A 13,278-nucleotide genomic window follows, 5' to 3' on the forward strand; every position below is an offset into this window, starting at 1 on the left:
CAATCCGATGCACTAAATTGCTTGGATAGACAGTGGATTTCCACCACGTACTAGGAAAAACTGAACTCGTCAATATCAAATCATTTTGGGCTTTTCTGTGCCTGTTTTCCCAAGACGCTCTGATTTCATCCCACACTCCCACAGCATACAGACTGGAGACCCTGAATCACCCCTAACGGTGCATTCTGTGTTTCCTGCAGGGTGTATTCCTGCCTCTCACCCAGGGACTTCTGGTCTCCAGCACCTCCCCTGACCCTGATTAGGCTCAAGCAGCAGTTAATAGAAGGTAACTGAAGGATGAGAGTGTAACTGAATAGTGGTTACCATTCGGTAGAGTAGTGGTGTGTTGTAGTTCCAGCAGGTCGTAGTTCCAGCCCAGTGATCGCTGGGATGGACTCCAGCACAAACACACGCCCATCTTAAAAACAAATACCAAATAACGTTCAAACAAGGTGGAGACAGAGCTCGAGGCTCACACATGTTGGCACCCAAACACACCAAATGGAGACTTCTGATCAAAGGAAAATGAAGGAATTGTTTCCAGGATGTTGGAATTCTTCTGTTGATGATACTGAGGCTTTATCCAGCAGAGGTGCGTGTGCAACTGATGGCGACTGCAGCATTTATATAAGCAACAGCCCAAAACAGCGCCCATTTAGTGCCATTTCAACAGGAGCACAGTGTGACTGACAGAGGAAACCTGTCACTGATGCCATTGGACAGATGTCCTAGTTTTTATACTCGACTGTTTTCTCATCGTGGTGCCTCGAGCTGTCTGTAATTATTGCATATCAGGATGGGTGGCAAACCTTAGGAAGGATTTTGGAGAGCTTTCAACACACAAAGTGCGCTCCTAGTTTCATCCATTTGCCCCACAGCCTCTCCCAGTCAACCTAATTTCTCAGTGTGACAGTAGTTTTGTAGGAAGTCTGACAGCAGGAATAAAAACATTACATCTAAAGAAGACGAGAGAGCGAACAATTGTGACTAAATTTGCATTTGTGTGTCTTTGTGTGTGGCCTCTTCCTTCAGCCTTTGATCGGTACTAACTCGCTCTCCTTAGTTCTTTCCTGCAAGCTGCAGGAAAAAAGGCTCCGCTCCTCCGACAGTATTTGTAGGCAGAGTGTGAAGTTAGTGTGTGCCAAATGTCAGTGGGCGGTAGGTGTGTGTATGTGTGTGTTGGCTGGGGGCTCGTTTGTGTGTGTGTTTTGGTGCTGGGCACATTCTGTAATCTTTGAGCAGCTGCGCTGAAGTGAGGAGTGTTTGAGCATCGTAGTGTGGTGATTGGTGCAATCCACACACAGCCATTCATGCTGCGCAGTTCCTGCATGGCTGCGGGTACCAAACCGAGGCATAACGCAAACATACAGTAGACGTTAACGAGCTGTGGAAGCTTTACTGCAAATCACATTAAACCAAATCATCCATTTCAAATGGCTCTTGCTATTTGCAGGCCGACGCACATTTTTTCTTGATAAATAACTATCAGGATCCATTTCACAGCTGAAGGCAGGAATAAATTCTTTATCAAATGACAACCAGCAAATCCGAGGCGCTCAAACCGCTTCAAACACGGAAGTGAACAGTAATAACGCTGCTATCGAATATCATTCAGGGAAAATCAAGGCGTATTTGTGGGAGCAGACATCAGAAAGGATAGATGAGCATGAAAAAGGCTGAACAAAAGGAATGTTGAAGGTCGCAAAGGTCAAAAACAATTCAAAATTCAGACATCTGGCTGCTAAAGAAGGTAAAAGATATTGATGAGAGTTGAGTCTCCTCTGACGGCTCCTGTTGCTCTGCTCCGCTCTGAATAAGGTAATGTGCAGTTTCAAACCACTGAATGTGACTGAGAGGGGATTTCTGCAGCCAGCAGCAATCATTCAGGTTTGTTCACTTGATGCTGGCAAGTCATTGACAGGGAAGTGGATTAGAGCGATCTACAGGAGGACGACCAAGAACAGGGAGGAGGGCACGGAAAAAGGTTTAGCGGAGAGCAGGAGCATGACAGAGAGTTCGGAAGGTTGTGGAGCTTGAAGAGAGGAAAGAAAGGTCAGAAAAATTCTTCTGAGGGATTAGTGCCGTATCTTCTGCAGGATTTGGACCAGCACGAGCACTTAAAAACAGGCGTATACGTGGGAGCATGTATGCACAAATGAATGGGATTATCTTCATCCAGCAGTAATCACATCTGATGCTTTGTTCATGACTTCTGGCTTCATTTCTGAGCGTGCACGTGCGTGTCTCTGCGTGTGAGTGTGTTGGATCCAAAAGAAATAGAACATCTCTCTTTCATCCTCCCATCCCAATTCCTCTGTTTGCAACCTTGGAAGAGGATTTGAGACTCGTCAAGTCGGGGATGGAAAAAGGGGAAGGAAAAGGTTAAAATAGATTAAGAGATTAGGAAGAAAATCAGAGGAGATCTACAGCAAAATGTCACCTCCAGATTAACCCCTCTCCATTATTTTTCAATTTTCAATCATCTTTAATGTAAAATGTTCTCCGTGTTGCTACAATATCTCTGCAATGAGATACGGTTTGGTGGCATTTTAGCCACCAAACAAATAAAAAAGAACGGTGTGGCTGGTCGGGCTTGGCCTGCTTACAATTAGCATCGACTGTTTCATTCATGCTTCACATTGAGTGCAGATGGGCCTCATGACATCCCAGAGAAGCACATGCATCCATTATAACCCGACACCATCATTCTGCTGATTTGCTGTCTCGTCCTCGTCCTCGGCCACACAAGCTCTTTGCTTTGGTGTTTTTAATCAAGTTGGACGATCTGAGAATTCGTGTTGGATTCTACTGTAGGATTGTTCCCCCTAAAGTTCCAAACAGTCGCGCTTCTGTACCAGATGCAGATACTTCAGCAATGTTTTGAAACGGAAGTGAAGAAACACAATAGCATGTCAAAAAGAATAAAATCCTTGTCCTCGTGACAAAAATGTCAAAGAAAATCAGGAGACTGGACGTCGGGAACGGCTCAGATGGTTCCTGTTCCAAAGGCCCTTGTTGTCATTTCACCTTGTTGCACAGCAGGACTTGATCTCACGTGATCTCTTATGGTTCAACATCTGACCTGGTCATGCAAAATAAAAGTCATTTCTATTTACAAAATACGCCCTCTTAATACCAGAGTAATAATAATAACCAGGTGCAGTTTCAGTTTTAATGCAACCACCTGATGTGTGTAGCTGGATATTTTAGAGGCTGGGGGTGTGCTGAGCCTGAGCTTCTGCCCTTTAGAATTTAACACATGTGTTCAGTTATGTGCTGGTACAATAAGAGAAAAACAAACGCTAAATGAAAGGCAGAGTTAAACCAGAAACATCCATAAAATACACACACGTGTTCACGTGTCCGCACATATACGCAAATGAGGACGTGTGCACAGACAAGGACTCTGTCAAGCTGCTGCTGCACGCTCGGCCTGCCCATGTGTTAACAGCGAGGAGGCCTGCCCCAAACAGCAAATATGGAAAGATTCCCTGGAGATGTCTCTGTGAAGGTGCCGCTTGGTCACATGTCGATTTTGGAAACAAAATATAATGAATCTGCTGTTGAGTGAAGCAGAGTGTGAAGAAAGATTTTATTATCGGGGGGGAGGGACTGACTTTTAAACAATTCCCTGCACCAAATCATCAAATTATTAAATTTATGGGACAAACTGCAAAGATGTTATCATCACCTTTTTTATCTGCAGGTCGCTGCGGGTTAAAGGTGTATTTGCCAAATCTATGATGTGAACCAAAGAGATTAATTAAAGCTAATACATCTAAGTAATGTTCACCAGATTTCGCTCTTGGTTTTTATGAGATCATCAAAGCTGCACGTCCACTGACTCAGTCTACTGCCTGCTGATAAAGTGCACGTTTCCCTCCAATCTGTTCACAAAGAGTGACCTTTGAGGAGCCAAGAGAAAACTCCCCATGGCGAGAGCATGTTTAGACTTCAGTAATCCTGCCCAGTCCTACAAGCAAGCAGAAGGGAGACCCTTAAAAATCCTTGAAAATATCCCCAGCCCTGCCTGGCTTCAGATGTTTTCAAACGAGGCTCCACTTTTGTGGCAGCTCCGAGCGTTCGCAAAGAATGATATTCATTTACATTTTTGGAGATTAAAGTATGAAAAAGTAAGTAGAGTCGTAATAATCACGCGCATGAAACATTGATTAAATGAATAACGCAGATTGAGATTTGATCCGTTTTATCAGCTACGGGGGGACCGGACCCTCTGACACACACACCCATGATGGCCAGCCAGGGTCCGAGGGTGGCGGTTGCTGCTCTTCTTCTATGTTGCTATGACAACTGCCAAGGGGAGGACGTGTAAAATAGCTTTGTGGTTTCGTAACCGCCTGTCCGTCAACCTTTGCAGAGTCCAACCAGCCTTCAGTCTGTCGCCGTGAAAGGACATGCTGATAAGATCTGCACTCCAGCAGAGAAAAGCTGCGACATTGATCTGATAATCTTCTGGCTTCTCAGACTGGGAGAAAACCCGGCCGGTGTTTTGAGGGACGAAGCCAGAGCAGATCTGTGCCTCTCAAGCCCCGTGGCTGCAGCTGCGACAGCAAGCTGAGAAAGAAAATAGCCTGTAAAATAAAACAAGGGAGGAAAACGCTTCTAATAAGAAATCTTGTTTCTTTGTTGAGAGACAGGCAGTGTGTAATGTGTGTGTAACGCGTGTGTTTGCAGCGCTGCGTTGGGATCAGCAGGTCTTAGTATGTGAACTCACACCTCACCTGCAGCCCTTGTTCACTATAAATGAGTCCAGTGTTCTGTCTCAGAGCTGATCACTAATCCTCAAGGCACTAAAAGACCCTGTTCTGGGAACACACATGCACACGCACAGACATGCACATGCATACACACATACACGTGCATTCACATATGAAAAGAAAACACAAACTCATAAAATGCAGACATATAAATATACACCAAGCGTGCAAAAACGTGGCCCCAGTGTGACTCCTGCAGAATAATAATTACTATCATGTCAAAACACAGAGTGAGGCGCAAACACACACATCCTCATTTTTCTACCTTTGTGGAGACTTTCAGACACAGAATGCATCACCAGCTTCCCATCCTAATCCCAACTAAAACCCTCACCCCGACCCTGACCCGAACCTAAACCCAATTCTAACCACACCCTTAAAACCACGTCTCAACCATCAAACAGTCCTTTGTGTGAACAGTCAAAATGGAAAAAAATGTCCTCACTTTGATGGTAAAATGATGATTTTTGGTATTCAATATGCAACAAATACAAGGACACAGATGCACGCATAAAAACACTTCCCTTTAGATATGTAAAGACTAATCTCCCTGCACAGGTCACACAGAGAATAACAAAAAAATAACCACAAAAACATGTACAAAGACTGCGGGGCTCCATCCAACGTGTTTGCTGTCTTGACTGGTTTGGTCTGGTTCCGTCTTACAACAACAAGCACGTACAATCCACAGAAAATCTTCTAATCCACAGTCTGATCTGTTAAATAAAGCTCAGTAAAGCATCAATCACCTTGTATCTCTGGATTCACAGCCAAGGTTGATGACAACACATAATATTCTTTAATCCTCAGATACTTCTGAATAAATAAATTGTCAGAGATTAAGTAGACCTCCAACTATGTCATGTGCTGGCAGCAAAGTTTGGTCTGCATGTTGGACTCATCGTTATTCTGGACCGATGCCTGGGCCCAGTATCCAGCTCACATTAACGCTTTGGCCCTCTTTGACACACCTACATGCAGAGGGGCGCCCATAAAGCGCCGCCAAATCTGAGTTTAATTAATTTGTCCTCCTCCCGCTCGCTCATTCGCTCTCTCTGTCGGTCGGCTTTTACTTACAAAAACAAAAGTGGAGCGTTTCCTGTCAGCTGCAGTAAAAATGGTATAAAAAAACCAGTAGAAAAGCACAACTCCTGAGGTCCAGCTCACAGTGGTCACAGTGGTGACGTGCCAAAAGACAAGCACAACGGTTCAACCACAGGGACAGACGGACGGACAGATGGACGGACAGACAGGAGGACAGGGTGGATTTCCATTCAGTCATCCTTCATCTTCACCTTTTCTCTCCTAAAGGCTCAACTCTGACCTGGAGCAGCTACCCTGACCTGTGGTCAGTGATTCCTCCTATTTTATGAGCTGAGTCACCAAAACAGCATTGACCTCTTCTTAGTGACCAAAAGAGAGCAAAACTCTCCAACTTTGTGTGTCTCTTTTTTTTTTCTTTATCTTTTAATCTCGATTCGTCCCAAAAGGCAACAAAGGTTTGTCGGGATAACAAAGAAAAAACTGTAAAAATGTCCATCGACAGAAATAAGGAAGTAAAAGAATTTGTTATCAGACTCCGCAGACACACTTTCAAAACTCGACTTCTCTTTGCTGTGGATTCTAAGTTTGAAACCCATTGAACCTGCAGCCACAGCGGTGCAAAGTTAAACAGACTTTGTCCTTTGGCCCCAGTTTAACTGGTGAAGAGGCGATTTGAGGTCTGAAGCAACTGATGTGTGACTTTTCACGAGGGTTTATCACTGCAACACACAGCTGTTTCAAATTGCTGCATTAACTGTTGATTGTCAGTGAATATTTACAACGCCGGCTCATTACAGCCTTAACCAAGTCTGAGTCTGGCTGAACCGCATCTTCTTTTTTTTTTAAGTGTATAAGCAACGGAAGAGGAATGTGTTTATTTGGTTGTTTAGCAACAGTTTCCTTTTGTTTTTTTTCATCTGCTTTTTATGGTGGTTGGCAAACAGCTTCCAGGTGCCGGGTTAAGTTGAGATGGACGTCCATGAATGCACCATTTCCACATTTGATTGCTGTTATTGTTGACACTGACAGGGCTAGTTACATTAGCATTACTGAACCAGCCCATCCAGTCAGATTGAGGCCATTAAGAGTTTTAATGTAATCAGACACCAGTTTTCGCACAAGTGTGATGTTCGATGGATATTTCGAAGCGTAAAGCTGCACTGATCATTTTAAAGGCACTTCTCAGTTTAGAATTTATTGCCGTCATGTGGTTTACAGCAAAAGCTCAGCTACAGAAATGTAGCCTGTGACAGAAAGGGTTATCATTTTGATCCATCTGTAAGAGTGTGTACGTGTTCATCACCCTGAGCGGACCTTCAGAGCTGAAATATAGCACAAGCATTTTCACTGAACGAGAAGTTTGGAACTTTAGGTTTAAATTTTGCAGGGCTGGAGATGAAACCCTGGTGAGAGATGGCTCTCCTGAGCAGCTCGACTATTGAAAAGACAAAGCTTCCCTGCAGACACTATTTGCTTTAAGTGTTTCTCCAGCCACAGACAGGCAAACCAGCACGAGCCTGAGGAGAAGGAGCAACAACGAAGCTCCACCCGATGAAAAAGCTAAATAACTGCCGTCTTCATACTCGTCCAAAATACACGTGCACATGTGCTGCTGCAGAAAGCCACATGCACACGTAGTGGCACGCAGATGGAAGGTTAGGGATTTACTGGCAACAGAAGCAGTAGTCCGTCCTTTGAAGAGCGACCTTCACAGTCATAAAGTCAGAGGTAAAAAAAAACTAAAAAGTGAGCCTTCAGTAAAAATAAAACACCCCCAGACTGACGCGCACAATCCGCAATGAAGTCCCTCGCTAACACACTTTGCTGCTGACACAAATCTGTTTGATGGACATGGCCTTGTCTCCGCTGGCCTTGTCACACCTGCTCTGCTGTCTGCACAGAGGGAGCTTAAAGTGGACTCCATAAGCCGTGTGTGTGTGTGTGTGTGTGTGTGTGTGTGTGTGTGTGTTGTGTGTGTGTGTGTGTGTGTGTGTGTGTGTGTGTGTGTGTGTGTGGAGCAAGAGGAGAGGATACACACCTAAAAGCCTCACAAATGTTAAAAGGAGACAGGAGGTGTGAGTCCAATTTGAAAACGCATCATTCCGCTTCTTTCAAGACAAACGGACGAGTGGATTTGTTGTTGGCCAGACAAAAGCGATTGGATTTTAAAAGCCAACACTGATTTGTGCTTTCGGCAAATTCCCTGAAGGTTCCCTTGAGCTGTATTCAACGCCCAGAGACAAACACGGAAGAATGAGACCTTCCAAACAAATCCCAGCACACACTGGAGTCTAGATTGATGGGTTTTATAGATATATTGTTTCACTCAAACCCTCTTAAGGGAGGGAGGGGGGGAAGGGGGGGGGGGGGGGGGTCAGTAAACAAAAACTGCTGACGGAAAGATAGAATGGAACCAAACAGAAGAAGAGAGTGAGGAAGGCAGTGAGGGGGGGGGGGATCAAAATTTTACCATTAACAGAGGAAATAGGAGGGGAAAAGGGAGGGGGGACATCAAAGGGGAAGGGGAATATGAGTTTGACCTCTGCAGGACAGGACGGCAGGGTTTAACCTCTGACGTCTGTAAAGACTCTGTTGTTCGGAAACATTTTCACTAAAGACGCGCTGGTGGGGGGGCTCTGCTGTCCTCGGCTCTTATTTGTTTCTGCTCTGCCTGGTTTTGCCGCCTGCTTCGCTCTTTGCCCCGATTTGTGTCCACGCCACTTCTACAATGAAAGGGTCAGTTTTGTGTCTTGCACCCGGAAATAAATAACACACTCCAGCTGGCAGATAAGGGTAAGAGTTTGTAATGAATCCTATTTAAATGAGGACGGTGTTGTAGTGCGGCTCTTCTGCACGATTGTGTTTTATCTGCAGAGGTGATAAAAGACTTTTCTGTTGCTATGCTGGCAACAAATGTCACCTTGTATCTAATAAGGAAACTGCAGCTTCCTCCTCTTGTTCCCAATTATTAGCATTCTGAAACCCTGCGGGTCATATCAGCTATATGCTCTGGTAGGAAATCATATCTGGAGAACCATCTACACTGCAGAGCAGAATGCTAAATTGCTCCGAACAACAAAACGCTGCTGTGCACGGAAACTGCGGCTGATGAAAAACAAACAAACAGAAACATTTTTCTCATTTCCTGTTTCCATCAACAGGAATTTATTAGGCCGAGTACTTGACTAATGTGGAAACTGGATTTCTTCATAATTAAATGCACCAGACGGCAGCGAGCGCGTCCAGAAACACTTGTCTTAGCTTTAATAAGTAAATGTTGCGACTGCTCAAACATAAACAGGCGATGGACTCGGTGAAGTTGATTTCCCAGCCATCCACGGCCGTTGCTCTTTGTTACTGGTTTGTCATCTCACGTGGGATTAATGATATGTTGCTGCCTATTGTCGACGTGCTTCCCCATGCTAATCCGATCATCGCTCCACCACTGTCGGGATCATCTAGCAGCACCTGTCACCTGTTCAGCCTCAAGCGCGTCTCCACCCATGCTGCCAGTGGGTTTTACCCCAGAATTACCCCGAGCAGCGTCCTCGGTCCTAGCTCATCTCACACCTACTCTGATTGCTCCCACTCACACTGTGGTTGATTCCCTGCAGCTTCATATCAGGCTGGATGAAGACGGCCTCGCTCTCCTCGTGTGACCTACATGTTCAAGAGAATCCAAGTGAATCCCTGCAATTGTTGGACCTTTTCAGAGGGGATCACGGCCCATCTGCTGCACATCTGTGGTGCAGGACAGTGCAGCAGGAGTGTAATCATACTTTTCCTTCCATGAATAATCCTGCCTCAAAATTATCTTCCTGTCATCATGTATTTCCTGGAGAACTCTGAAAATTAGTGAAATGGATGATGACACGGGTACTGATCATGAACCACAGAGCAAACAATGTTCCAACACCTCCTGTAGTCCTTGAGTCCTTCTAATGATTCTGAGCTTTGCTTTATTTAATTAATTTTCTTTAATTCTGAAGTCTTTCCCCATGACAGCTGGGTTCTGCTCAAGTTTCCTTCCTGTTGCTCTCATATAAAGCCGATCAAACTCCCCTTTTGTCTGCAGATAAGGTAACAGCCATTACGTGCACAGTTTTTGTGCATGTCATTGTGATTGGCCAGTCATCCTATAAAATGAACATTTCGAATCTGAGCCTGATGTTGTTGTGTGTAAGCCTCCAAATCACTCTGATCTTCTCCAAACTTCTGGTCCTATCCAAATAGCTGGCCTCCACTACAAAAATTAGAGTTTACGTGCACGTTTTCATGCACCGTTCAGTTACATCACAGCTCAGAGGCACTTAAGCGTTATTTTATAGAACAAAGTATCTTCATCCTCATCATCACCACTCTGTGGTCTGCATGAAAGGGGCCTTGAGCCAAGAGGAGAAATCACCTAGGAGAATGATGTGTCATCGTGTGTCTGGAAAAACTGCAAAAACAATCCTAGATTAAAGAATTATGGGTAGAAAACAAAAGTGACTCATCACATGTCTCGATATTGGTTGGTGTCTTTCCAAAAACAACATTAAAAAACCCACTTTTTTCAGGGCGACATTTTTAGTCATTTCAATCATTATTTCATTTCCATACAACCATACATAACTTTTGTTTTTAGATGTATTCAACATTATTCATCGCTTGGAGAACCCTACAAACCATGCCAGCAGATTCTTTTGGATTATTCTCACAAACAGGAAGTTCTTTCTGTCTTTAATCTAATAGCTTTTACACAATGTTGCTATTTAGTTGCATTGTATTTAAATAATGTTGCATGCAGGGCCACTGGAGCAGCCAGCGCAGTGGTGAGGTGAATCCAGCATCCTGCTCGTGCACTATTTCAGTGTCAGCAGCAGAATAAAGGATGTGAAAACTGAACAGACAGGAAGCAAAAAATGACTTTAATTTTCTACCTGCAAAGTATCAACAAGAGAGGCTGCAGGGAATGAGATGATCAGACTCAGCATCCTTCACTCCCTGTAATGGTCCTGCTGTGTGTGTGTGTGTGTGTGGTGTGTGTGTGTGTGTGTGTGTGTGTGGTGTGTGTGTGTGTGTGTGTGTGTGTGTGTGTGTGTGTGTGTGCGGATATACACACATCCTTCTACTTCTATCTCTGTGAGGGATTTTATAGATTTAATGCATTTCCTGGATCCTTAGCTTAACTCTAACCATCACTACTTAATACCTAACCCTGACCTTAACCTAAAGCCAGCTTTAACCTTAAAACCAGATATGAATCCTCAACCCTTTGAAATCATGAGGAGCCGTCAAAATGTCCTCACTTCTCCAAAACGTTCTACCCCATTCTGGTCCTCATTTGATGAAGTAGCATGTAGAAGAACACAGTCTTGCATATGTAATCTATGTAATCTACTGATGGGCAGCTGTCTGTCTGGGGCTTTTGCACTGAGGTGATGTAAGCAATATAGTTTAAGCAAAAATCTCTAAAATCTGGATTCTAGTCTCCCAGCTCTTGTAATTTGTTTATGGAAGCCAAATGCATTAACAGTCGGCTCCATAATCCTTCCCTTTAGTAAACCAGCAGATGTGACTGTGTTGCAAATGATGTAGCTGTGCTTTTATGCAAACCTTCATCGGATTCTTCACACACCACTTGAGCTGCATTGGAGACAATGCAGGAACAAATCACTACTCATGAGGAAGCAGAACATATCCCAAAAATGCATCTTTGTACCACTGCAAAGGAACATCTTGCAAGGACACCGTCGAGACGATCCCATGAGGTTGAGGGAGAGGTATCTGAACGGCAAATTTAACATAATCTTTTACTTTCCAGATGCTCCACCGCTCTTAAAAATCAGGAACAATGCTGACCTCAACTGGACCACATGTGTTACTGCTGTTGTTGACAACAAAGGCCAGAGAGGCCTGAATTACGTAGCACAGAGGTGCCAGACAGTGACCTGGGAGGGAGAGTGACAGGAAGAAAGAAGGGTAAAGCAAGGTCGAACAGGTGAGACAGCCGCAGGTGGAAGTGAGAGACAGACTTAATTTCAGCAGACTGAATCATCCCACACCTAATTAATTAGAGAGCAAAATAACTGCAGGGCTGTTGGCTGCTTGAAATATAGTCAGGATTACGGCAGCGTCCTGGTAACACACCCACCACAGAAAAACTGAGGACACGTGCAAAAGCTAGCATGAACAGTGCATCTCCTCTTCTCACTAGTTTTTAGACGAGGAGAGAGAAAACAGGGATAAAAAAAGCAGGGAGGAAAGTAAATGAGCTTGGCAGAAGAGGAGGGGGAGCGGCAACAGTGAGCGGAGGGGGGGATGGGAAAGTGCAGTGGCGAGGAGTGAAGCAGGAGAGGCTGAAGACGCTGTGACCTCGCACACTCGGCTGCAACGACGCTCTGAAGATCAACTCAAGGTTGTTAGATAAGAAGAAACCCACCCGGTGATGGGGGGGACTGGAGTCATGGTGGTGGTGGTGGTGGTGGCAGAAAGTGAGAAAGATGAGATACAGCCCCCAAAAGAGGAACAAAAACAGTAGAGGAGGGCGAGAGCAAGGAGAAAAGGAGCGCGAAGCGATAAGAGCAGGATAGTCTAATGGTGAAAGAGGGGAGTGATGAAGGCCAACGAGACGATTCAATGACTCGGGCTGCCATCAGGCGTGCAAGTGTGTGCGTGTGCGTGTGCGTGTGTGCAGATACATGTAAAGCAGCCATGAAGCCAGCATGCATGAACAGTGTGTATCAATATCAACAGACGTGCAACAACATAAGATTATTGACGCATTTGCATGTGTGTCCGCGCGTGTAGGCACGTGTGTGTTGGCAGTGATTAAGTCCAACGAAGCTATATGCACATAAACAACCAGGCATGCATTTTTTTCCTAATGACTTCCTCTTATCAGCTCCCCTCCTCTCATCCCTCTTTGCCTCCTTTCTTTACGCTCCTTTACATTAGCGTCACATTATCTCGCTCTCCAGTGTCCAATTATCATCCATCAGTCATAATGCACTTACATTTAGTCAGTATTTGCTTCCACATTTAGTCAGTATTTGCTTCCTCATTTCTTTTTTAGCTTTTTCTTCCTCCCACCCTCCGTCCTCTTCCCTGGTTGCCCCTGGGGGGAACGAAGCACCGAGGGCTTGACAACATCTCCGTCATGCAGCACAAAGCAGAGACAGTTCAGTCCAAATCACAACCCATAATTAGCTTTTTGATGCTGTTTTGTCTTTTCTCTACCAGCACGCCACTGGGAATGATGCGTTTTGTTCCCAAAGCGTAGCTTTGCATTAACTGTTGAATATGCAGTGTGGTTTCCATGGAGAACTGTGAGACATGTGATGCCCATCAGCAACATTCATTATTTGAGGAGTTGTGAGTACACAGCTGATGTGAGCTGCTCACAATTTTGGACTCAATTTCCAGCCACACTCACGAGCAGTCAGCAAAAGATAATGTGTGACGAGGACCGCGC

Source organism: Takifugu flavidus, chromosome 1 (genome assembly GCF_003711565.1).
Source record: "Takifugu flavidus isolate HTHZ2018 chromosome 1, ASM371156v2, whole genome shotgun sequence".
NCBI lineage: Eukaryota > Metazoa > Chordata > Actinopteri > Tetraodontiformes > Tetraodontidae > Takifugu > Takifugu flavidus.